Source organism: Acomys minous (assembly GCF_964271855.1).
Source record: "Acomys minous genome assembly, chromosome: 5".
NCBI lineage: Eukaryota > Metazoa > Chordata > Mammalia > Rodentia > Muridae > Acomys > Acomys minous.
In genome coordinates this window covers 38,704,126-38,731,341 of record NC_140494.1, presented here as the reverse complement: position 1 = coordinate 38,731,341, position 27,216 = coordinate 38,704,126, and the positions used below count along the sequence as shown (strand labels likewise).

The 27,216-nt window shown below is 39.4% G+C and overlaps 1 long non-coding RNA gene across 8 annotated transcripts in view; it reads left to right on the top strand.

The window, feature by feature from the left end:
• The window catches only part of LOC311598073, a 115,490-nt gene that overhangs the window by 5,679 nt on the left and 82,595 nt on the right, over positions 1 to 27,216 (top strand). For 5 of the 8 annotated variants that reach the window (XR_014779463.1, XR_014779464.1, XR_014779468.1 and 2 more), the window contains exons 2-4: positions 810 to 1,014; positions 1,342 to 1,445; positions 13,844 to 13,929. This is a non-coding gene — a long non-coding RNA (uncharacterized lncRNA). The remainder of the gene's footprint in view (positions 1 to 809; positions 1,015 to 1,341; positions 1,446 to 13,843; positions 13,930 to 27,216) is intronic. The other 3 variants (XR_014779466.1, XR_014779467.1, XR_014779465.1) reach the window with 2 other exon arrangements.

Genomic DNA, 27,216 nt, shown 5'->3' with positions numbered 1-27,216 from the left:
TTATCCCCTCCCTTGTATCCTCCCATTCTTCCCTCCCTCCCAATTTCCCCTTATTCCCCTCCCCTATGACTGTTCCTGAGGGGGATTACCTCCCCCTCTATATGCTCATAGGGTATCAAGTCTCTTCTTGGTAACCTGCTGTCCTTCCTCTGATTGCCACCAGGTCTCCCCATCCAGGGGACATGGTCAAAGGTGAGGCACCAGAGTATGTGAGAAAGTAATATCCCACTTTCCACTCTACTGTGGAGAGTGTTCTGTCCATTGGCTAGATCTGGGTAGGGGCTTAAGGTTTACCACCTGTATTGTCCTTGGCTGGTGCCTTAGTTTGAGCGGGACCCATGTGCCCAAATCTGCCTATCATAATGGGGAGAGAGGAACACTCCTTTTCCATTCTTACAAGGCTCAAAATGACAAAATTTAAAATCCTGTGGCTTAGAGGAAGACAAAGCTTCAACAAGCACAAAGGATCCAGCTGTATGAACCACACTCTCAGTGAGTCCTGATGCTGCTGCTAGTGTGCAATGGACCATGAGGCCATAATCATACATTCCAGAAATAAAAGATACTGGATGAAAGAATGGGGAAATGGGAATTCACAAAGAAGGTATAAAGATGTAATGGTTGAAATGATAAATGAAGTAGATATCATCAGAACAAATAAGACTAATGGAAGTTAAATCGTTGATGTGGATGCTAAGGGAATTTAAGGTAATCAGAGCTATGCTACCGAGTAATGGAAATGTATGAGGTATATTTGAAATTTTTCTATGGCATTAAAATACGTGTTTACATATTATTTAATTTTGAAGGTAAAGAATGAGTGACAAGAGAAAAATATCATGATTAAAACTACCAACTTAAACTCAAAGGTTCTTAAAACTCCACCACCAACAAACACAACAAAGACAGCATGTAGAAACATCGACATAAGACTGTCCAACGATAGTAACCAGAGAACCAGAGATGTGTATTCCTCAAGGATACACAGCATGGAAAGAACCTTTTCTGCAGAAGGTATGGAAGACTGATGCAACAGACAGATGAGGCTGAAATGTGTTAAAAGTGTCCCCACCACAGAGCCGTGCTTGGGTCCACTGAGAGCTTGGGAGGCTGCGGGAGGGTGTGGGGAACTCACTCCCACAGTCCCTCGCTAAGCTTCCATGAGAATTAGCCATGTTCAGTAAAGCATCCATCACAGAGAGTATGTGCCATCGTAGTGATCACATAAATGATTACAATCCAATTTAAGGTCTCACGCACATTCACCTGACTTTCACTCCGCTGTCTTCTGGCTTGTGTTATCTTATGCTCTACCTCTTCCTCCCTACACCCTTTCTTCAGAAGCCACCCGCATCCTTGTTCCTGGCAAGGCAACTGACAAACCTGTGACAAACCTTCCACTGGGCTCCAGGAATCACATTCTGATGAGTGGAGCCCCTTCCGGGGTACGTCGTGAGGCATATATGCAATGGTTTGCTTGATAGACTCACACATAGAAGGGGTTTTGCAGAAATTAAATTACATCACTCTGATTATTTGATTATAGAGAGTTATGCTCTTTATTAGCATGTGGTTTTGTTCAACTTTAGGGCCACCTTTCCTAAAAATGGAGCTAACTCATTGGCTATGTGATTTCTTTTGTGTTTTTTCTTATATTTAAACAAGAAAATGGTTTGGAAATTTTTATGTAAACTATTTTTTCTCTCTCTGTCTCTGTCTCTGTCTCTGTCTCTCTGTCTCTCTTCCCCTCTCCCCCCTCTCTCTTGTGTATGTGTGAGTGTGTGTGTGTGTGTGTGTGTGTGTGTGTGTGTGTGTGTGTGTAAAACAATAACTAAAGAAGAAGTCATGAGCTTGAGAGGGAGTAAGAGGGATATAGGAGGAGCTGAAGAGAGAGAGAGAACACAGGAGGACATGGAGGAAGTTTTAAAATGGGCCAGAGAATATAAATAGATTTTGATTAATACTTTTTAAATTATTTAGAAAAAAAATCAATCAGGAGTGGGGAGGTGCTTTGAGCAAGCACTGGGCCTGAGTGTGAATCCCCATATAAAAACCAGGCATGTCAATGAGTGCCTATAACCCCACTGTTGAGAGGCCGGAACACAGATGCCTGGAGTGTGCTGACCAGCCAGCCTAGTCAAAATGGAGAGCCCTGCATCCAATGAAAGATGATGTACCCAGAGAACACAGCACAGACAGTGGAAAACACACCCACAGGCCTCTCCATGCAAATGCATGGGTGTGTACACTACATACACATGTCCAAGCACACATACATCCTCCATACACCAACACACTTCTCTCTATGTATAGAGATATAGATATCTTTGTCAAAACTATAACTACTTTTACAAAATATAACCCAGTTCAAAGTCCATGTGGGTTCCTTCTTTATTAGTGAAAGAGTTAAATTGAGGTACATAAATATGACAGTTAATCACCAAAATGTCTATTTTAAATTAGCTGTACAATAGTACTGAATGCCTGGCAGAATTGAGTCTGTGGCTTCTCCATATTCAATGTGCTGAAATGTGCTGATGCTGGCAGGGTTCTGAGGGAGTCTGACAGTCAACTCTGTCCATGAACAGGAATGGATTATTTCAGAATTATACTAAGGAACGGATCTAGCCAATGGACAGCACATTCTCCACAGTTGTGTGGAGAGCGGGGACTGACTCTGACATGAGCTCTGGTGCTCCATATTTGACTACTTCTCCTTGGTGGGGAGGCCTGGTGGTACTCAGAGGAAGGATAAACAGGTTACCAGGATGAGACTTGATAGGCTGTGACCGTATGGTGGGGAAGGAGGTCCCTCTCAGTCACAGACCTGGGGAAGGGGAATAGAGTGAAAGAGAGAGGGAGGGAGCAGGGAACAGGAGGATACAAGTGAGGGGATAGCAATTGAGAAGTAATGTGAATAAATCAGTTAAATAAAAAAAAATTTAAAAAGAATTCATAAAAATAAAATGGACACACAAGGAGAGGAGGGAGATAGGATTCAGCTTTTCATATGGCTTCTGCCTCCACAGAAGACACCTCGTTAAGTCCCACAGCTCAGTTAAATCTGAACTGTGCGTCTCTCTAGGACATTTGTAGACTCCCAATCATTTGAATCGATTTGGATGAAGTCAGCAGCTCCACTCCTGAGTGCGATGTGGGGGAGGGAGGGTGCATGCATGCATGCACATGCACAGTAGGAAATGGAAAACCACAATCAATGCTGTTATTTCATCAATCCAAAAATGTGTCGATGAACAGAAAGCTGGCATGCTGCTTTACCATGATGACAGAGCAGAGACTACATGGATATTTTAAGTAGCATCAAATGTAAGTAAAATGTTTGCCAATAATTCAAATTATAAAACCATCAGATTTCCCTCAGTTGTAAGGATAATACTAGTGTTTCAAGGTTTTACAAAGTTATATAAACCTAAACGACATCATTGCGAACTAAAATCTTAATTATCAGGTATGGTGATGCTGTAACATCCTCTCAATCACAGTGTATTTTCTTTATCAGTATGTAATTTAGTTTTCTAAACTTAACATTTTTTAAAACATGATAGGACTTAGGAGCTGGGGAAATGGCTTAGCAGTTCAAGAAGGCATACAGCTCTTGCAGAGGACCTAAGTTTCGTCCCTAGCTCACAACCTCATGAAACCTCAGCTCCAGGTATCCGATGCCCTTTTCTGGCCTCTATGGGCCATACAATAACATGAACATAGTCACAAAACATAATTTATATATTAATTTTTTTGAAAGACAAAAATGGCAAGACTTAATTATTAATCTATATCTTTCAAAAATAATTTATGCACTATTAATTAGGAAGAAAATTAAGTATTTCACTAACAGAATTTTACTCTTTTATATCTTTATATAGGTCCTTAATACCAAAGAAAAGTGTGTACCGATGACAGAAAATGCTGTAGTTTATGTTAAGATAACAATAGTGTTCTAAGTCAGTTATGATTTTACATACTTAATGTGTCTTACTCATTTTAATATTCATAATTTGCTTAAAGGCTACTGCTACCACAGGGCCATTGATGCATTGGTACCACCAGGGATGCATTGATACCAGAGGCAGCACTGCCAGAAATGAGAGCATGGCTCAGGGGAAGCTGCCTCTGTGGCTTTTGTTAATGATGAAAACTGTGCTAGTATCTTTGTGTTATTGCTACAAACTACCCAAGGGGGCACCTAAAAAGAGAAAGTGTTTATTTCAGTTTCAGGGTTTCAGGTGTCTCCATCCATGCTCACTTCACTGTCTTGCGTCTGAGCCCAAGCTGGGGCAGAGTATCAACAGGACTCAGGCATAGTTAAGCATAGTTCCTTACCTAAGAGTGGCCAAGAAACAGACTGGGAGTGGAGAACCAAAAACAAGAGTCTTTAGAGGGACAACGGAGGGCACGGTCCTAAGTGTCCACTTCTTCGATTGAGGTCTCCTCTTCCATGGTTTCCACAACCCCGAGTGTCCTCACAGCTTTGTGACCCTATGGATATATTGTTCCATCAGTTAGGTCAAAGCCCTTATTATCCAATTACCTATGTACACTGCAGCTTCAGTAGCCATGGCTACAGTACAGAACCTTTGATGGGACATTTTATATTCAAAGCATGGTGCTATGTATATGAGGGAATACACTCTTCCTGTGAGTGATGCTGCAGGACGCGTTTGTGCTCAGGATCTGTTCCAATCTCCAGACCCACATATATGCACACATTCTCTGTAAGATAGGGCCCACTTAATTTGTATTACTGCCTTTCCTTCCAGGTTTCCCCTCACAAGAAAAAAAATGGATAAGCACAGAGTACTTCCTATTTTCCCATAAATCACAAATTTCCCCAATGTAACCGATCACAAATTCTGCATGGGTCTTCCGTTTGGCTTGCGCGCTGTTTTAAAGCTATGCATGCTTAACAGATGCATGTATGAAAAGGTGCCTTATGAAAATTAAAGTATAACACCACTCTAAATCTTAGATTATGTGGATCTGTGTTTTATATTATCCCACCATTTATTTGACTTTGAAACCTACCTCACCTACATTTTGGATAATGCACCTACAAGGTGAGACCTTTTGTGCTAAGCTTGTTTTAGAGCAGGGAAATAGTTTGCAAATAAATGATTCCAAAACAGCTTTGTCAGGGCTAAAATTACTGCCCAGGACTAGGTAGCATTCTTCTTAGTGTCCCTTAGACATTAAACAAATCAGAGATAAGCCCTGAACACCATAATTCAGGCAACTGTTAATGGTTAAATCAATTTAGGTCATAATATAAATGACCTGGAGATATGCAATGAAACTCTTTTTTCATTAAAACAGTGATGTTTCTTTGGGGAAATACAGTTCATTTATCTATGTAACTTCATGTAGTCTGTGATGAGAAATGAATGCAATACTGAAACTAAGCATAGGGTAGGTAACTGGGTGTTAGCGTGTGAATGTCCTTAGACTTTGAGCAGCATTTGCTGGAGTGCAAAGAAATGTGTCGGTGTGTGAGACCAGGGAAATCTTGGTGCCTTAGTGTTTTTTTGTTTGTTTGTTTGTTTGTTTTTAGAGTCTCATTTTTTAAAAATTTTTATTATTAATTTATTCTTGTTATATCTCAATGGTTATCCCATCCCTTGTATCCTCCCATTCTTCCCTCCCTCCCATTTTCCCCTTATTCTCCTCCCCTATGACTGTGCCTGAGGGGGATTACCTCCCCCTGTATATGCTCATAGGGTGAGTGGAGAGTGGAATATGACTTTTTCACGTACTCTGGTGCCTCACATTTGACCATGTCCCCTGGAGGGGGAGACCTGGTGGCACTCAGAGGAAGGACAGCAGGTTACCGAGATGAGTCTTAGTGTTTTATTGCTGTGAAGAGATACCATGGCCATGGCTACTCTTCTAAAGGCTAACATTTAACTAGGGTGTGCTTACAGTTTCAGAGGTTTAGTCCATTATCAGCATGGTGGACAGCATGGCAGCATGCAAGCAGACATGGTGCTGGAGAAGGGACTGAGAATTCTGCATCCAGATCTGCCAGCAGCAGGAAGAGAGAGTCACTGGACAAGGCTTGGGTTTGGAATCCTCAAAGCCCAGCCAAGGGACACACCTCTTTCAACAAGACCCTAACCTTTTCAAACAGTATTAACCACTCCCTCAGCATTTAAATATATGTACCTATGGGGCCATTCCTAGTCAAACTACAGCACTTTGCATTTTCAAATGAGAAATCAGGGTCTGATCAAGTGTGTTTAACACTAACTTAGGCTTTTGTTCATTGACAAAAGTTAAAATGATAGACACTGATGTTTTGAGATCTGGGTGTAGAAACAAAGAAGTGAGTGCTTGACATAGTCAATTACCCCATTCATTCATTCATTCATTCATTCATTCATCCATTCATTCATTCAGTACAGCAGACACAGCGAGACTTGGTTAGGTGAAAATTGTCAGGCAGCATGTTCTCAATTTAAGAAAGTCCACCAAATCTCCTTCCAAACTGAATGTGGTGGATGTTCAGGAGACATATATTTATTTTCCTTTTGTACACTGAATGTTCCCAGTGAATGTTCAGGCGGCCTGCATAGTTTTTCACAATTAGTGAATAATAATAATAATCATAATAATTTCTTTTTTACATTTTTAAGATTTATTTATTTTACCATTTACATGCAAGAGTGATTTCCCTGTATATATATAAAAGTCTATGAGAATAAATATCATTCAAAATCAAGGAATAAACTGACAAGATTATTTTCTACATAACACAATGTTATCAACTACAGATATGTTTTAAACTCCAAATAAGTGTAGTATATGCTATTGAGCAACATTTAAAATGGTCTTTTCTGGATTTTTATTTAAATAAGGTGTTTTCCCAACAAGGCTCAGAACCTCTTCTGACAAGTTTTAGTGGTGGATGCTCTGCAATACAGGTCATGTGACAATTCCTTTAGTGCAAGAACATTCCAGTTATCCGCAGTTAAAACACTGCTTCAGCACTGAGAAACAGTGAAATCAGAGATTATCATAGCACTTGCATTCAGACTGTAGGATGTCAGACCCCTTCAAAGCATCGAAAATGAACACTGAAACCTCCTTAAAGGAAGCAACCCCAGAAGCTAACAGCATGATGTATGTCAGCAAGATATGCCATAGAGCATACTTGGCTGATTATTTTTTATTCAAAACTTATGATTTCTTATTCATTAGAGCACTTTCACAGGCATAATACTTTCTGCTTCCACCATTTGATATGGTCACTAGAAGTAGACTCCTGTAGTTGCTGTGGTGTCTACGTCAGGATAGGTTCTGTGGAGGTTTCTATCACTGAAGAGAGAAGACAGCCTCTTACAGCCTCCCCTTCCCCAACACCAAAGGAGGACATAGAATTGCTGATTCTCTCCATCTCTACAGTGGAAAATTCCACACCATCAATACCAAGAACACTGAGTCCACGGCCCATCCCCCACTCCATTTTATAGCATCTTACGTATCACTGAGGCAAAGAACACCTTCTTCATGTTTCCAGGCTAGACTTCAACAAAGAGAGCCTGGGAAGATGGTAGAGGATTCCCTCATCCTCAGAGCTGGGTCCTTGAGGACTCCAAGGCAGGCTGACTGCCCAGTGGACTCCAGAGAAAGCCCCTCCTCAGCCATCATGGCTGCTGATGACCATGGCCTACAGAGGCTTGTCAGCTTCCTAAGAACTGGGCTTCCTGTGAGCATGAGAGGCAGGCCTTGTGCGAATGCGTGGGACAAGTAGCCATTTCTTGCTGTGCAGGAAGCTCATAGCTGCCCTGCAGCTGTCACTGATGCTTCTCGCTGAGTTCACCATACCCCAGATGTCCCTGTGGCCTCAGTGTACACAACTATCCTGGCAAAGCATGGTTAAGTCTTTAGAGGAGAGCCTTCTGAAATTCTGGCTACAGTTAGAATCAACTACTTAGGATACCACAACACTTTCAAACTCCCAAGGGAGAACCTCGGAGCAAGTGAAGACTGCCCATCCTGGAAGTATTAATACCACATTTCCCTGATGCCTATGCCCACACTCTATTTTAGGCATTGGATGATTTACATTTCACTTTGAATATTTCTGTGAGCCATGTATTTAAACATAGTCTACTAATGGAAAAAGATTTGTGCTAAGCTCAGAGTCTTTAACATATGCACATGTAATTAAATTCTTAGCACATATAGCCTCTCACAAAGCTTATGTTCTGAACATTTTTGAATATTAATAAGAGAACAGTATGCTAAATCTTAATATGTATGCAAAATCTATCTTGGGCAATGTAGATTAAGAGAAATTGTTTTATACATTTTGTGAATTTTTTAAATTAAACTTTTAATTTTTTTTACATATAAATTTATATTATTTCATCTGTATAAAATAAACTACATACAGCAAGAAGAACCACAGAACATTCAGGAATTACATGCATGTTATAGTCACAGTGTTTTGCTGTTTGTATTTGGCAACCTTGAAGGAAACGTTTTCTTATCTCAGTGAGTCTAAAATTCTGAATGTAACTCAATATCTATCATATCTCATTATTATCAACATAAAACGTCTCTCTAGACCTAAAAATATCTTAACCCCTAAATAACTAGGCTTGATTGTGAAACTCAACTATTTGGTTTTCAACTCCATCAGAGACTTGAGAAGGAGTAAAATTAATTACTTGAGTAAACAGAAAGTGATGGTTAGCAGCTTCCAAATTTAATTAAAAAAAAAAAACCGACAGAGATAGTTTGCTACCTAAACAGTCACCCATAGCTCTCTAAAATGTTAGAACATCATCTTCAGCATTCTGGCCCAGTATATCTAACAGACATATTTGTGAGGGGGGAACTATTGAGGACTTGCTTACCCTGTCTTAGCAGAGTTTGGCCATCGACTCTGCTTGCATCCAAGCTTGCCAAGTTTCAGGCAGAATTCTGTCAATGGTTGAAATGAGTTGGATATTCTACTGGAGTGGTATGGGTACAATAGCTCATATTAGAGTACAAATATTTATAATGTGTGTGAAAAATAATCTTAAAATTTAATTCTAAACCAATGTATCGAAGTCAAACTTATTTTTCATGAATATATAAATTTCTATACCAATGAATTAAAAATAATCTCGTGAGTACAGTTAAGGCCTTAAGTTGAGCTGTCAACTCCACAATCCACTTTTTCTTGTATCTTCCCCAGATACCTTCACATTCCCCCTTCTCTCTTTTCAGCCCATCCCCAAATCCAAGAAAGAATGATGAAGGAAAAGAGAGTCATCCCTGAGTCCAACCTCGTTTTCTCTCTGAGTAAGACCAATAGCAACTTATAACCAACTGCCACTGAAAATAAACACCTAAATCCCAAGAAAGCAACCAAAAACCTACCCAACCCTCCTTAAGGGAAATGGAATGTCATTCTCTTAGGGTTTCTTCTGGTTGATTTGGGGTGAATAATACCTCTGTAGGGGCCCACATAAAATTGGGAAAAAATGGTTAAACAAGGTAGGAATATTACTGACCAGTCCGGCTGGTCAGTTATTGGAGGGCCGAGGAGGGTCGCAACCTGTGAATAAAGAATAGGTGAGAGAAAGGCAGGGCTCAGGGAAACCGTAGCTTGTCAAGAGCTGTTTATTGAAGGTGAGGGCAGGCTTTTTAAAACCTGCTTTAGGGAGGGCGGGGGTAGGCGAGGAGGGTAATGGAAAAGTACAGAATCTTCTGGGGTTGAGCCCCGGGAACATCTGCAGGGGGAGGGGTTTTCCTAGTTGGGGCAAAGCAGGATGTCTCTGTGGTTATCTCAGGATCGGATTGCTCTCTTCTCAGGGCTAATCCGGATGCCTTGCGTGCCTAGTGAGCGGCCAAGCAGAATGTTTGCTGCAGGTGCTGAATGTGTGGGGGTCGGCCTCGGGCCGTTTGGTTCCTGGCATATTACTTGTGGTCCAGTTCCTAAATGTTGAGAACTTCCAGGATTAATGAAAGTCCTGTGTGTGACAGTTTGAAATGCTGGACCAAATGGGTACAGAAGCTTTCTTTGAAGCCATCTTGGGAGCTATCCTGTTCTGATGGAGAACAGCAACTGAAGCACTTGGTGCTGGAACATGAAGGATGTAGGATGTCAACATCCAGCATGCTGAGAGGAATGAATTCTGTCAGGTCTGATGCAGCTTCAAAGTCTGGTTCTTTTGTTCTGAAAACATATAGTTTCTCCCAAGCATTATACCATCCTAAAATTATGCATGTATGAGGCGTGTATAGTGCACATATCAATTAAGGCTAGTTCTCTGCTCTTTGCATGAGTAGAAGAAAGACATCTGTAAATCATCATTCATGCCATAACAAAGAACGGCATCTAGTCCTAAGTTGCATGTATTCTGTAACCAATAAGAAGCATTTACTATGCATAGACATTCATGTCTCAGCCTGTCTGAGAGCTATTACCAAGTAGCAGGATTAGGAATATAAGCTACCTGTTTGTTCTGCAGTTTTAATTTTTTTTTACATCCTGATTGTAGTCTCCTCCCTTATCACCTCCTGATCCCACTCTCCCTCTCCCTCATCCCCTCTCCCTCCCTCCCCTAGCCCTCCACAAGAGAGCCCTCCTCCCCTAGTATCTGATTTCAGCTCCTCAAGTCTCATCTGTACTACCTGTATTCTCTTCCTCTGTGGTCTGGCAAGTCCACCCAGACAGGAAGAAGTGATCCACATTGGGGGACCAGAGTCCAAGTCAGAAGTAGTCCCTACGACCCATATTGTGGGACCCACAAGGAGACTGCACTGCCTATGTACTACTACTGAGCAGAGTGTCTAGGTCCTTGCCGTGCATGGTCCTTGGTTGGTGCATCAATTTCTGCAGCAACCTCCATCCAGACTTTCAAGTGTATATTTTACTTATTATAATTTATTCACTTTACCTCCTGATTGTGATCCCCTCCCTCTTGTCTTCCCTTTGCCACCCTCCCTTCCTCTTCTGCTTATTCTCCTCCACTAGCCCTCTGGGAATAGCCTATCATCAGGGTAGTCTGCATCCCTTTCCACTGTGTTCCCACTAGGCCATCTTGCCAAGGAGCGGTGATCAAGTATTGGGCCCCTGAGTGCATGTCAGGGGTTCAGCAGAAGTCTTCCCCTTCCCCCATGCAGAGAACCTGCAGTTCATTGGCTACATCTGAGAAAGAGGTCTTGGTTCTCTGCATGCGTTGTTATTGATGGAGCATCAGTGTGCACAAACTGCCCCCCTCCCTGCCCGGGCCTCAATCCACAGGCCTTGATGTCTCCAGTGGAACTCCTACTCCCTCCTGGACCTCCATCCCTCCGCTCTTACCTGTAACTCGCAGCACACTGTCCAGCTTCAAGTCTCAGTAACTGTCCCTAACCCCTGTTGTGTGGGGACTCTCAGAGGACATCTATATTGTGCTAAAATCCACTTATAAATGAGTAAATACCATGCATGTTTTTTTTTTTTTGGGTCTGGATTATCTCACTTAGCCTGATCATTTCTAATTCCCTCCATTTGCTTGCAAATTTTAAGATTTCCTTGTTTTTAATAGCTGAGTAGTACTCCATTGTGTAAATGTACGACAGTTTCTTTATCTGTTCTTTGCTTGAGGAATCTGATTGATAGCCAGAATCTGGCTATTATGAATATAATTGAACAAATGTCCTTGATGTATGATGGAGCATCTTTTGGGTATATGCCCATGAGTAGTATAGCTGGGTCTTGAGGAAGCCCTATTCCCAGTTTTCTGAGAAAGTGCCGGATTGATTTCCAAATTGGTTGTACAAGTTTGCACTCTACCAGCAATGAAAGAGTGTTCCCCTTTCTCCACATCCTTGCCAGCATGTGCTGTCACTTGAGTTATTGATCTTCATTATTCTGATAGGTGTAAGATGGACTCTCAAAGCCATTTTGATTTGCATTTCCCTGATGACTAGGGATGTCTACTTTGTGACTCTTTAAAAGTAAAGAGCCACCGCAGAAGAGAAAGTCCCTTGGTTTTCTTAGACTAACGGTTCTCAACATCCCTAATGCTCTAATGCAACACTGTAATATAGTTCCTCATGTTGCAGTGATCTCATCCATAAAATTATTCCATTGCTCCTTCACAACTGTAATTTTTCTGCCATTATAAATTATCATCTAAATATTTGATGTGCAGGATATCTGACATGTGACCCCTAAGGGGGTAGAGACCTACAGGTTGAGAACCTCTGTCTCAGAGGCAGAGCAGCCATTGCTCCTTTGTTACATGAAGTTTTTGGATCTGACACAATCCTACCTATCTCTTGAGTAGTCTTTCCCATGATTTGTAAATTTCAACAAATCATCAATTATTGCAAAAATCCGTTTCTTTGGTGCTTTAAGCTCTTTTTTCAAAAATCAGTTGCCTTGTACACGTGGCTTTATTTCTTTTACTTTCTCCAGCTACCTAGTTCTATATATCTGGTTTTTCGCAGTGCTATCCTGATTTAGGTAGTATGATTTTGTAGTATATTTTAAAGCCTGATGATCTAATAGCACTTGATTTTTTTCATAATCCATTCCATTCAAAAACTAATAAAGGTTTATAAAATAGGAATAAACGTCAAAAAGATGTACAAAATGGATAGAAACAAAAAGTGATTCTAAGGAATATCTGTAAATTTTAAGTAATAAAAATTTTTATATCACAAAAGTTTTATATTATAGAAGTCACTTCATAATACTGGTTCAGTAGAGCTGATGGGCAATCAGTAACATTACAAAGAATTGTCTAAATGTACAGTGTACAGAATCCACTTTCAAATAAAAAGTTATTAAATAACATGTTTTCAAAGCTTAAGACTGGGCCTGGGAAGATGAGGACATGAATTTGACCTCTAAAATCACGTTATTTTTTAAACTTTCATATATGTATACTGTATTCACATCATTTCTCACCATCCTTTATATGTCTATAATTCCTCCCACATCCTCTTCAACCCCTTTCAAATTCATAGCTTTTTCCTTTATTATTATTTTACACACACACACACACACACACACACAGACACACAGACACACACACCACACCACACCACACACCTAAAGAGAGAGAGATGCTAGATGATATATATATATATATATATATATATATATATATATATATATGATAGATAGAGAGATAGATATAGATAGATAAATAGATGATAGGTAGATAGAATAAATATAGAAAAGCAATCTGCTGTGTCCACCAAGCATTGCTCATTTGTAGGTGTTAGAGCTGACCACTTGGTATTATGTAAGCAATTGGAGAGTTTATCACTTCAGAAGACTGATTCTCTCCCCCCCTCTCTTGTTCTTTCTCTCCCTTCCCCTCCATTCCTCACTCCCTCCTTTCCTCCTTCGCTTCATCCCTATATCTACTAACAGCAGCTAGTCCAGAAGGAAAGAGTGTAGCAGCTCCTCTGTCAGTGGCTGACTACTGAGGAGCACTCTCATGCTAGCCCAGCACTGGCATCTACAGCTGCTGTGGCTTTGAGTCTCAACATCTGTATCTTACACAGATGACATTCCCAGTCATATTCACTTCTGCCCCTACATCATTTCTACTGTCTCTTCTGCAATGTTCCCCTAGCCTCTAGGAGAAGGCATGCATATAGCCCACCTTCTTTTCCCATCAATCTATTGATGCATGCCTAGGCTAATTCTATCCTTGCCATTGTGAGTAGTGCTGCAGTAAGTGTTATGTGCAAATGTCTCTATCACACCTTTTAAAGATAGACACAGCTGTTTAAAGAGCATAGTCAAAATTAAACACCTAGATAAATCTGTATAAATAGCAAACAAAGTGCCAACATTGTTAACATTTACTCATTCTCTCCTTTAAAGAGCAAACATACTCAGAGAAAGGAATGTACACCTTCAGACTCCAACATGGTGTCTCTGTGATGTCAGACTCCAACATGACCACAAAGGTGAGAGGCATGCTTGAGATAAGGCTAACAACTGTGGCTATCTTAGGCAAGATTGTCAGATCAAGCACAGTTGATTATTCCTAGCCAGAAACAACATTTAAAAACTGTTTTGAAGTAAAGAATTGTCTGGAAGGTAGGACCAAGCATTCAAAAATGTTTTCAGAGTAGCCTATGTAAATTGTGCTTGGACACGTGGGCATCCTAAGCAAGAGGGCTTGGTGGAACCCTTGCCTCCGCCTTCCCCAGACCTTCAGAAGCATCACACCATTGTCTCAGATGTTGGAACGACTTCGCTTCACCAAGATTTACAGAAGTATCCAGGTTACCAATTACTTCTTCCGACTGTGCATTTCTTCCCATTTCCTATCTACCAGCATTGCATCTAAAAACTACAAAGGGTTTCCTGAACTCAGTTATTAAGTTTAAGGAGGCTTTGTGATTCTTTGACAATATGGGAAATGAACTTTGATTACTTAAGTCGTTGTTTAAATAACAAGAACAATAGATGTTAATAAATGAAAATACATTGGATTTTCAGAAAAGTGGTGCGACATCCTATGCTAGTGAGAAATGTGAAGCTCAAGGCACTGGTACCCCATCTGGAAGAGCCTCAGGTTCACGCATAAACTGCACAGGTGAAGACAAACGGGAAGGCTCTAACTGTAGATTTTAAACTCTAGGTAGTAATAGCATAATGCGCTAAGATGGCATAACTCAATTTAACTGCAAATGTAAAAATTACAAAAGTCATTAGTTATAAAACTTATCCATATAGATTTTTACATGTATAATATTAACAACTACATTAGCATAACAGTATGCCATCCTTTATCCAACTGTAATAATTATACTGCTAATGCTAACTAATCATAATTTCATGGGCTCATAACAACTGAGGGCTATCTGAGAAATGTATTATAGAACAAATCACTTGATTCTTTATAGAGTTAATGTTGAAAAAAAGTTGGCACCGCATATTGAACCCAGGCACTTGCCCACACTCTGCAGGTGCCCTATGGAAGTATCTGTGTACAAAAGCTTGGTGAACTATTTCCATCAGTTACAATGACTTTTATCATTCATGTCAATTTAACTTTTGAAAGTGTTTTATTTCTCATGTCTAGTAAATCTTTTGTGGGGTTATTTTTATTATTATTTTTCCTTTTTACATATATATGTATATTATTATACATATATACAATAAACTACCTACAGCAAGAAGAACAATGAAATAATCAGGAATTATATAAATATTACATTTATAGTTTTTTGCCTATTTGCATTTGGCAACTTTAAGGAAAACATCTTTTCTATCTTGGTACATCTAAAATTATGAATGTAAATCAGTATTTATCATATCTCATCACAATCAACTTAAAACATCTATCTAGACCTAAAAGCATCTTAACCCCAAAATAACTAAGCTTAATCATAAAACTAAACTATCTGGTCTTCAACCCCATCAGAGACTTGAAAAGGAATAAAATTAATTATCTGAGAAGACAGGAAGTGCAGGTTAGCAGCTTCCAAAATGAGAATATGACAGAGACAGTTTGCTCCTAAACAGTCACCTTGAATTCTCTATAATGTTGGAGCATCATCTTCAGCCTTCTAGGCCAATATACCTGACAGACATATGTGTAAGGCAGGAACTATTGAGGACTTGCTTACTCTGTCTTGGCAGAGTTTGGCCATCGACTCTGCCTGTACCCAAGCTTGCTCACTTTTAGGCAGAATTAATAAATCTTTAGGTCTTATTTCAAAAGCTTATACTCTACAAAACTGGAAAATCTAAATGAAATGGATGATTTTCTTGATATATTCCATCTACCAAAGTTAGATCAAGATGGAGTTAAAAATCTAAATAGTTCTATAAGCCCTAAGAAAATAGAAGCAGTCATTAAAAGTCTCCCAACCAAAAACTCTCCCAGGGCCAGATGGTGTTAGCACAGAATTCTCCAAGACTTTCAAAGAAGAGCTAATATTAATATTCCTCAAAATATTCTACAAAATAGAAACTGAAGGATCATTGCCAAACCCATTCTCTAAAGCTATAGTCACCCTGATACCTAACCGACTCAAGGACTCAACCAAGAAAGAGAATTTCAGACCAATATAACTCATAAACCCTGATGCATAAACACTGATACATCAGTGTAATCTACTATATAAACACAATGAAAGAGAAAAAACACATGATTATCTCATTAGATGCTGAAAAAGCCTTTGAAAAAATACAAAGCTCCTTCATGATGAAAGTCTTGGAGAGAGCAAAGATACAAGGCCCATACCTAAACACAATAAATGCAATATACGACAAGCTGATAGCCAAAATAAAATTAAATGGAGTGAAACTTTATGCAATTCCACTAAAATCAAGGACAAGACAAGACTGTCCACTCTCTCTATATCTAGTCAACATATTCCTTGAAGTTCTAGCTAGAACAATAAACAACTAAAGGAGATCAGAGATATAAACTGAAAAGGAAGAAGTCAAAGGATCTCTATTTGCAGATGATATGATTGTGACTCCCAAAATTCTACCAGAGAGAAGCTGATAAAGACCTTCAGCAAAGTCAGTGGATACAAAATTAACTTAAAAAATCAGTAGCCCTCCTTTATACAAATAATACATGGGCTGAGAAAAAATTAGGAAAACAACACTCTTCACAATAGCTATAAATAATATGTAATATCTTGGTGTAACTCTAACCAAGCAATTGAAAGACCTATGTTACAAGAACTTTAATTCTCTGAAGAAAGCAATTGAAGAAGAGGACAGGCTGCTCTTCCAGAGCTCTTGAGTTCAATTCCCAGCAGCCACATGGTGGCTCACAACAGTCTGTAAGGGTATCTGATTCCCTTTTCTGGTGTGCATGAAAACAGAGTACCCATATACATAAAATAAATTAATTTATTAAAAAACAGACAAATACCCTTCTTGCAAAAGGCAATCTACAGATTCAATGCAATTCCTATCAAAGTTCCAACACAATTCTTTACAGACCTTGAAAGAGCAATTCTCAACCTCATATGGAAAAATAAAAATCCCAGGATAGAGAAAACAATCATACAAAATAAAAGAACTTCTGTAAAGGAATAGGTAATAATAGCCACATAGCATTGGCATAAAAACAGACAGATTGGTCAATGGAATCAAATGGAAGACTAGAAACAAAACCACACACCTATGGACCCTTGATTATTGACAAAGAAGCCAAAGCCACACAATGGAAGAAAAGGAAGGATCTTCAGCCAATGGTGCTGATCTAACTAGATGTTTACATGTAGAAAAATGCTAATAGATCCATATTTATCACCCTGCACAAAACTTAAGTCCAAGTGGATCAAAGATCTTAACAAAAAACTAGATACACTAAATCTAGTAAGAAATAAACTGGGGGAATAGCCTTGAAGTCAGCTTCCTAAGCAGAACACCAGTGGCTCAGGCTATAAAAATCAATAATTAATAAATGGGACCTCATGAAACTGAAAAGCTTCTGTAAGGCAAAGGACACTGTCAATAGAATTAAATGGCAGCCTAGAGATTGGGAGAAGATCTTCATCAACCCTACATCTGTCAAAGGGGTAATATCAAATATATGTATAAAGAACAAGAGAAATTTAACACCAGCAAGCCAAATAATTCAATTTAAAAATGGGGTACTGAGCTAATCCAAGAATTCTCAACATAGGAATCCTTAATGGCCTAGAAGCACTTAAGGAAATATTCAATGATATTAGACATCAGGAAAATGCAAATAAAAATTACTCTGAGAGTCCATCTTCCACCATTCAGAATGGCTAAGATCAAAAATTCAAGTGACAGCACATGCTTGCCAGAATGTGGAGAAAGGAGAACACTACTCCTTTGCTGGTGGGAGTGCCAACTTGTCCAACTACTCTACTACAGAAATCAATCTGGCACTTTCTCTGAAAATTTGAAATAGTTCTACCTCAAGGCCAAGGGATATCATTCCTCAGCATATACCCAAAAGAGGCTTCACCATACCATCATACCACAAAGGCATTTGCTCAACTATGTTCATAGCATCTTTATTCATAATAGCCAGAAACTGGGAACAACCCAAATGTCCCTCCGCCAAAGAATGGATAAAGAAAATGTGCACATTCACACAATGGAATACAGCTATCAAAAACAAGGAAATCATGAAATTTGCAGGGAAATGGATGGTACTAGAAAATATTATAATGAGGCAACTCAGATCCAAAGACATACATGGTATGTATTCACTTATAAGTGGATATTAGCCATATAATACAGGATAAGCATACTACAAAGCACAGACCCAGAGATGATAAGTTAAGATAAGGAAGGTAAGATAAGGAAGGCCCCAAGGAGGATACTTGAATCTCACTCAGAAGGGGAAATGAAATAGGCATCAAAAGTGGATGGAGAGGGAACTGAGTAGAAGAGTGAGGGAGGGAGGTGACGGAGCTGGGTGAGAGAAAGGAAATTTATGTAGGAGGGGATCTTTGGAACAAGCTGGAGGTCTGCAATGGGATAGGCTTCTGGGAGGACATAACAGAAAGTCTACCCGAGACTCCTAGCAGCAGGGAATATGTAGACAGAAGTGGCTACCTCCTATAGCCAGGCAGGACTTCCAGTGAAGGGAGGGGACACCAACCTACCCACAAAACCTTCTATCTAAAATTTACCCTGCCTGTAAGATGCACAGAGATAACGATGGAGCAGAGACTCAGGGAATGGGCAGCCAATGACTGGTCCCACTTAAAACTCACACCACGGAAGAGAGCCAACTCCTGACCCTATTAATGATACTCTGCTATGCTTGCAGGCAGAAGATAGTATAACTGTCCTCTGAGAGGCTCCACCCAGAAATGGATGGAAACTTGCTGAGACCCACGGCCAAGCATTAAACAGAGCTCAGGGAGTCTTGTGGGAGAGTTGGGGTAAGACTATAAAGACCCAGCGGGGACAAGAACTCCACAAGAAGACCAACAGAGTCAACTATCCTAAGCCCACTGGGCCTCATAGAGACTGAACCACGAATCAAGCAGCACATGTAGAGTGGACTTAGGTCCCCTACACATATGTAGCTGATAGGCTTGGTCTTCATGTGGGTCCCCTAGCAACTTGAGCAGGGGCTGCCTCTGACGTGGACACAGTTGCCTGCTTTTGGATCACTTTCTCCTGTGGGCTGCCTTGTCTGGCCTCAGTGGAAGAGAACGTGCTCAGTCCCGATGCTGCTTGATATGTTGGAATAGGTTGGTAGGTGTGGAGGGGTCCCCTTTTCTGGGCAGAAGGGGAGAAGGAGTGCAGGAAGATGGTGGGAGGCTGAGACTGTGAGGAGAGAAAGGAGGGGGCTGCAATCAAGATATAAAGTGAATTAATACATAAAAAAATGAGAAAAGAAAGAAAGCAGAAGACCTTCCTGCTATACAATTTTTACGGCTGTTCTAACTTCAGAGAAAGCATATACCTTATCCTGTTTAGCGACCTATTTAAGTATCAAACTGAAAATGGATGATTGTGCCTGGGCAGCAATGAATGCAAGAGAAATGCAGAAATTAAAGGGAAGTTTGCTCTCAAAACAAGAATCTTTATCCAACATACAGAGAATAACTGTGTAAGTTTTACTGGGCCATCATCCTAAAGTTGATGATGCAGACAGCTCTGTAGGTATGTCTTCTGAAAGAGAATCCCAACCATCCCTTGACTTGATTTCAGTGACACCCAGTGTATTGCCATGTGGGTAAAATGGAGGAAACATTGAAAAACAGCTTATGGACCTGGAAGTTTACTAAAAAGGTCTTCATTGTTGTCTTTTCTAACAATTACTTCGGTACTACGTCCTGGTTACTGTTTATGTGGTTGTGATGACACAGGAATAAAGAGAGACTTAAGGGGAGAGTTTGCTCCCTCTCATAATTAGAAGGGATACAGCCTGCCATGGTGAGGAATGTATGGAGACAGAAGTGTGAGGTGACTGGACACATCACACCCACAGTCAGGAACCAAAGTGAGGACAAGAAATGTGCCTAAATAAAACCACAGGACTCACCTCAGCAATCCACTTCCTTCAGGGAGCCCTACCTCAAAACCTGGCCGCAGCAGGGGTCTGAGTCTTCAGACACATAAGCATGTAGGGGGCACGTAATATACTTCGTAGATAAGTCACGTAAAATGTGTTATATTTTTGATAATTTGATCAAATAAGATTATGATAGGTTCTTATAAGAGCCATTTACTATAATATTCAGGTTTATAATTATACAGAAAAAGGAAGTTATATTTCCATTATTTTAAAGACCATAAAAGTTCCAGAATTGTCTCAAATAGTCCCAAAGTCCATTCCATCAACTTCCCCACCAGTTTAGAATACACACTACCTTACCTTGCTAAAGGATGGTCATGTGCCCTTCATTCTTGTGGCCCTGGGAACGTTTTAATGTAAAGACATTTTGTTGACATGGTAAAGAGTTAGCAAGGAGCCTTTGGCTAATAAGAATTATTTTGCTTTTAGAAGCTATATGTGCCCATATATTTCAGAGTTTCAAATGTCTTTAGTTCCTTTGTGGCCTCTCTTAGCAACTACCTGACAGTATTACTGGGATAAGTACATTTTGTAAATACTGGCAGACAGTTTTGGAACTTGGAAACATTTCTTTATTTTTGGTTTATTCCTAAAGACTTATTTCCACTAAATTTCCAGGAATGAAATAAGACAAGATACGATTCTAGCAAAGAGGAAAAACAGTGTTATGGCAGGTGCCATAATTCATAGCTCCATATAACTAGATATGATTGAGTGCAGTTAAAAAAAGCATGCATGTCTAGTGAGCTGCCAATCACAGTGTGTTTATAATGTCTCAGAAACTTTCCCAAAAGTTCATTTGGATGGATTCTTAACTAAGTCTTGTTCCATTTTCTATACAACTTTCACTTATAAAACCCAGATCACTTTTGATCCTACCAGACATTTTTCTTGAGGAGAAATGCTAGCCATGTTTTGTCTATGCCATGGACATCCCCTGAGGCAAGAAAGTTGGGGATGGCATTCATTCTGTCACATAAACTTCACAAACTTTGGCTTCCCCAGGCTATCTATGAACAGAAAGAACTCAGACCCGTGACTTGATAAAAGAGGAACACTTGGAAGACAAAGTCATGCGCTGAGATATGACTTCAGTGTCCCCTGTAGATACTTAGTCCCTTATGTAAAAGAGTGTAGTACTTGTGTATAGTCTGTCAACGCCTTCCTATATGCTTTTTAATAATCTCTAGATTACTTATATTCACCATAAAGTCAGTGCCTCTGAAACAGTTGTTAACTGTTGTGGCAATTACAGTCAGGGTCTGCACATGTTCAGGACAGATGCAATTCTTTTAAAATATTTTTTCCATGGTTGGTTTAATCAAAAGATAATCTCTTTTTGTGAAGAATCAACTTTATAAAAGAAGGAGCCACTATCTCATGACAGTAGGAACTGAAATGTCCAGGAAAGTCTTAGAAAAGGGAGTACACATGCACTTGCCTATCATCCCAGCACTTGGGGGACAAGCATCCAAGTCAGTGTGGATGGCATAGCATGACTCAGTCTAAAAACAAAAAATAAAAATAAATCATTAAAAAGGGGTAGCACAGCACTGTGTAAACATGAAGGATGAAGTTAAAGAGCACTTAGGTGACAGCACAGTTGAGACTAGCGAAGGGCAAGAACTCAGCAATGCACAAAGAGAGGAAATAGAATCTAGTGCTTTGCACACTTGCCCACATCTCTGCTGCATATGGAGGCAAATACTGTCTCCCCAGGGCTAAGGAGGAGTTAGCAATATGTTCACCACTCTGGCTTGATCTTTATACAAGGTGCATATCTACCAAGTTTTCTAAGTATAGACCATGATTCCATAGCCCAGACACAGAAAGACACACTTTGTATATACTCACTTATAAGTGGATATTAGCCTAACATAGATATCTTCTGAAAGACTCTACCCAGCGGGGAATCGGGACAGATACTGGAACTCACAGCCATACTCTAGGCTAAGAGCTGTGAGTTGTATGGAAGAGTTGGGGAATGGAAGTGTGTGTGTGTGTGTGTGTGTGTGTGTGTGTGTGTGTGTGTGTGTGTAGATCCACAAGGAGACTATCAAGGCTGGCAGGTCGGGACCCAGGCGGGCCTGCACAAACTCATGCACCAACCAAGGACATTGCAAGCAGAGAACCTAGACCCTGTTCAGATGTAGCTGATGGACAGCTCATTCTCCACATGGAGAACAGGGAGGGGAGAGCAGGAACTCTGACAGAAACTCTGGTGCCCAAGATATGATCACTGCCCCTTGATAGAAAGATCCTGTGGGAACACTGAGAAAGGGTTTGCAGGCTATCCAGGTGAGACCTGATAGGCTGTGGTCAGACAGTAGAGGAAGAGTACACCACCTGTCAGAGGTCTAGGGTATGGGAATAGGGCTGAAGAGGGAGGGATGGTGGGAACAGGAAGATAAGAGTGAGGGTATTACAATTGGGAAGTAATGTGAATAAATTAATATAATATAATATAATAAAAGCTTAAAGGACAGGGTTAGATGGCCACATTTTCCTGATACCACGTGTTTTGTAACTGAGCCAGATGCTAATTCTGTAGGAAGAGTGGCCATCTTCACAGCAATGTTCTCTACCATGCCAAGGTGAGCGAAGCCATAGGGTAACAGTAAGAAGGACAATGTCAGAGGGCACAGTCAGAGGAGCCCAGAGTGACAGACTTGTGACATAGCTCCATGAAGGCAGGAAAACAAAAGAAAAATGACCACGATCTGTGACAGCTGTGGGCATCCCACCTCAGTTTAATGAACTGTCTACTTTGCTGCCACCCGTTCCCTGCTGTCCTAGGACGTAACACTCCACTTGCATACACAGTGAGAACTCGGCAGCACACGGGACAATGTCATCTCAGGAAGACAGGAGTAAGATATAAGGGAAGTCAGTAGAGGAACACAGGGCCTGGCTGAGCAATCGCGGGTCAGTGATGAGGGAACACTGGGACAATAATACACTTGGTTAAGAGCTGTCCCTTGGCTCATACAGCAGATTGATCATCACTGCCATGAGCCAAGGATCCCATTAACTTTGTTTTGTATTAGAGAATTCCTCTTACATCTGGGATACAGAATCACCAGTGAGTGGTATCTCTAACCATTATTCTGCATTTGTGCTTTATTTATTTACCCCAGATGACTCTGCCTTGAGCTAAAACTCCAAGTTAGCAATGCATTTTAAGCAAAAAATTTTTTAGCAAAGTCGAAAGTATAGAAAAGATTTTAACACAAGTTTTATTTGGACTCATCACTCTTAGGTGGTTTTTTTTTTTTCAGATAATCATTCTAAATTTACATGATTTGATTCTCCCCAGTTAACGCATGTGCTTCCAGTATTTAAAAATACTTGTATTTATATATACCAAAATGTTCATATACAGCATCAGATTTATAGACTTAAAAATAAATGTATCTTTTTTGCTGTGCATGGCCTTGTATTTAGGTCTTATGTGTGCTAAACAAACATTTTCCTACTAAGATCCATTGCTAGTTGTCAAGAAAAATTAATTCACAAGTTCTTCTGAATTGGTTATAGATCTCTGATGTTAACACTCAGCATGTGATTAGTGATATGATTATTAATCTCATGTGCCTAAAAAAGTAAATCTTATACAACACTAATGGACATGCTAGTATGGAAGAGGAAAATATTGCAGCGTCCATATCATACAAAGAATTATGGACATTTAGCAACTGCTGAAGCAGGGAGAGTTGGTCTTCTTCAAGAATGAGCCCCCAAGTAGATATCAAATAGAAAGTGGTCAACCCTGAAATCATACACATACAAATAATACTAAAAGGGCATGTGTGTGTGCATTTGTTAAAAATAATAACTAAAGGAAAAGAGAATATGAATTTGAGAGGGAGTAAGAGGAAGAAGAGGAGTTGAAAGGAAAGGTCATGAGAAAGGTTGGAAGAATGAAAGAGAAATTAACTAATTATACTTTAATTAAAACAAGAATTAGGAAAAAATAAGTAAAAATGTAAATACCACAAAGGGTTTTATCATATAATTGAACTGTTACATTTAACACCACCAAGGGTTAAAAGGGACACTATAAAAATCACAGAACTACCAGCTTTGGGACAGTAGATTGTTTTCATTGTAATTAATAAATAATGTTTTTTTCTATTATTATAGTGATAAACATTCACCACTAATTTCTCCAGACTGATGTCCAAGTGTTTCACTATAAGAACTCAGCCCTAACCCCAAAGCTGTCCCTAAACTTAATTCCAACCCTAACCCAACCCAAACCTAACCCTAACCCCAACACTAACCCTAACCCAACTCTAACCCTAACCCAACCTTAACCTAACTCTAATCCCAATACTACCCCTAACCCTAACCCTAACCCTAACCCTAACCCTAACCCTAACCCTAACCCTAACCCTAACCCTAACCCTAATCCTAACCCAACCCTAACCCTAACCCTCCTGGTGGTAGCTAGGTTATGCTGGCTCTTTCTCTTCTGCTTCATGGCCATCAACCCAAACACAGAGGAACTTCAACTTTGCTTATGCATGATAGCCGAATTCTCACTAGGCTAAGAAATACTTGATGAACAAGCAAACCTTCCATTGGAATAACTTTCATTTCCCCAGTTCCTAGTCAGTTTTAGAAGTTCTTACAGAGCAGGAAGTGTTACACTATTTTTTATTACATCATTTATTTTTTGAGATTATAATATAATTACATCACTTATCCCTTTTCTTTGCTCCCTCAAACCTTATCATATACCCTCCTTGCTCTCTTTCAAATTCCAGGCCTCTTTTTTCATTAATTGTTGCTATGCTGTATTTTGCACAAGGCTGCAGAGCTAATCTTCTCAAGCATATAATTGATAACAGGATGTCATAAGTTATCAGCCATATTTCATTCAGTCCTGTAGTCTTGCCCTAAAAAGTAGACTGAAGTCAGAAGTCAAACAGAATTATTCCTTCCTCTATACACTATCTATAGATTATATTGAAGCATAGCGACAGAGTTGAGCGCTTCCAAGAAATGTATCATGTGTCCTCAACCCTTAAATGTTTGCTGTCCAGGCCTTTTGATACTTCAGACTAAAGTTATGCTATAACAATGGTGTGAATTATTGCCACCACCACATCAAGGTGAGGGACAGTCAAAGACACACATTCTTTTTATTTCATCATCTACAATATAAGTTTCATATTTGGAGGTCAGTAATTATTTTTTCTGATTTATTACCATACACATGTGCAGAGGATCTTAAATTACCTGATTTCCAAGGGAAAGAATTGATCTGTAAGCTTGCTAGATTCATAGGACATATGTGTAAACCACAAGATAAGACTAAATGAACACATCAGTAACAGAAGGTGAGTCAAAGATTAAATATAGAAACTCTGAACGTACTGGTATTTTAAAGTCATTGATTAGCCTAAGCTAACTGTTTCAAGAGCAGCAGACCCTTGGAGACATGAGCTGATTTCCCCACATATTTACAGCAATGATTTGAGTCAATGACAGAAAAATAATTTCTGATTATAATTAATGATCACTATAAAGTCATACATCTGTACGTGTTATAGTCATATTCATTGCCTAATTTTTATATTCACAAAATATTTTAAATTTATGTGTAGCTTTAAAAAAACTTTATGTGGTTTCCATTGTATAGAATTGACTTGAATTTGATGGTTCTGAACTAACAACAGTATTCAAAAGCAGTTAATTTTGTAAAACATACAGAAGAGAAAAGATTATAAGAAATATCTTCTTGCCATAAAAACAAAAAAAAAATGATCTTGTAGAAACCTTAAAAGATACTATAATTTTTTTCAGTAGCCATCCTGTATACAAAACACAAACAGGCTAAGAAAGAAATTAGGTAAACAACACCCTTCACAATAGCCACAAAACATAAAGTATCTTGGTGTAACTCTAACTTAAAAAGTGAAAGTTTTATATGAGAAAAGCCTTAAATTCTCTGAAGAAAAAAACTGAAGAAGATACTAGACGATTCAAATATTTCCCATGCTCATAGATCAGTAGAATTAACATGGTAAAAATGGCCATCTTACCAAAAGAAATCTACAGGTTCACTGTTATTCCTATCAAAATGCCAACATATTTTTTTACAGACCTTGAAAGAACAATTCTCAACTTAATATGGAAAGACAAAAGAACCCCAAATAGCTAAGACAATCCTGTACAATAAAAGATCTTCTAGAGGTATCTTCATCCCTGATCTTAATCTGTATTATAGAACAAAAACAATAAAAACAGCATGGTACTGGCATTGCAATAGGCTGGTAGATCAATGGGATCAAATCATAGATCCAGAAAAATACCCACACACTCATGGACACTTGGTTTTTGACAATGAAGCTAAAACTGTACACCAGAAAAAAGATAGCATCTTCAACAAATAGTGTTGGTCTAACTGGATTTCCACATGTAGAAAAATGAAAATAGATTCATGTTTATCATCCTGCACAAAACTCAAGTCCAAGTGGATCAAGGACCTTAACATAAAACCAGAAACATTAAATCTATTAGAAGAGAAAGTGTGGAAGAGCCTTGAACTCATTGGCACAGGAGACAACTTCCTGAACAGAAAGAACATCAACAGCTAAGGCTCTAAGTTCAACAATTAATAAACGGTACCTCATGAAATTTAAAAGCTTCTATAAAGCAAAGGACACTGTCATTAAAACAAAATAACATGCTATAGAATGGGAAAAGATCTTCTCCAACCCTACATCCAACAGAGGGCTATTATCCAATATATATAAAGAACTCAAGAAAGTAACCACCAACAAACCCATTAATATATGGGTTACAGAGCTAAACAAAGAGTTCTCAACAGAAGAATATCAAATGACTGAGAAGCACCTAAAGAAATGTTCAATGTTGGTCTACACAATGGACTACTATTCAGCTATCAAAAACAAGCAAGGCAAATGGGTGGAGCTGGAAAATATCACTGTGAGTGAAGTAACCCAGACCCAGAAAAACATGCATGGTATGTACTCACTTATAAGTGGATATTAGCCATATAGTACAGGAAAACCATATTACAGGCTACAGGCCTAAATAAGCTAAGTAACAAGGAAGACCCTAGGGAGGGTGCTTAATTCTCATTCAAAAGAGCAAATAGAATAGACACTGGAAATGGTTGAAGAGAGGGAACAGGACATGAGCCTACCATAGAGGTTCTCTGAAAGACTCTACCCAG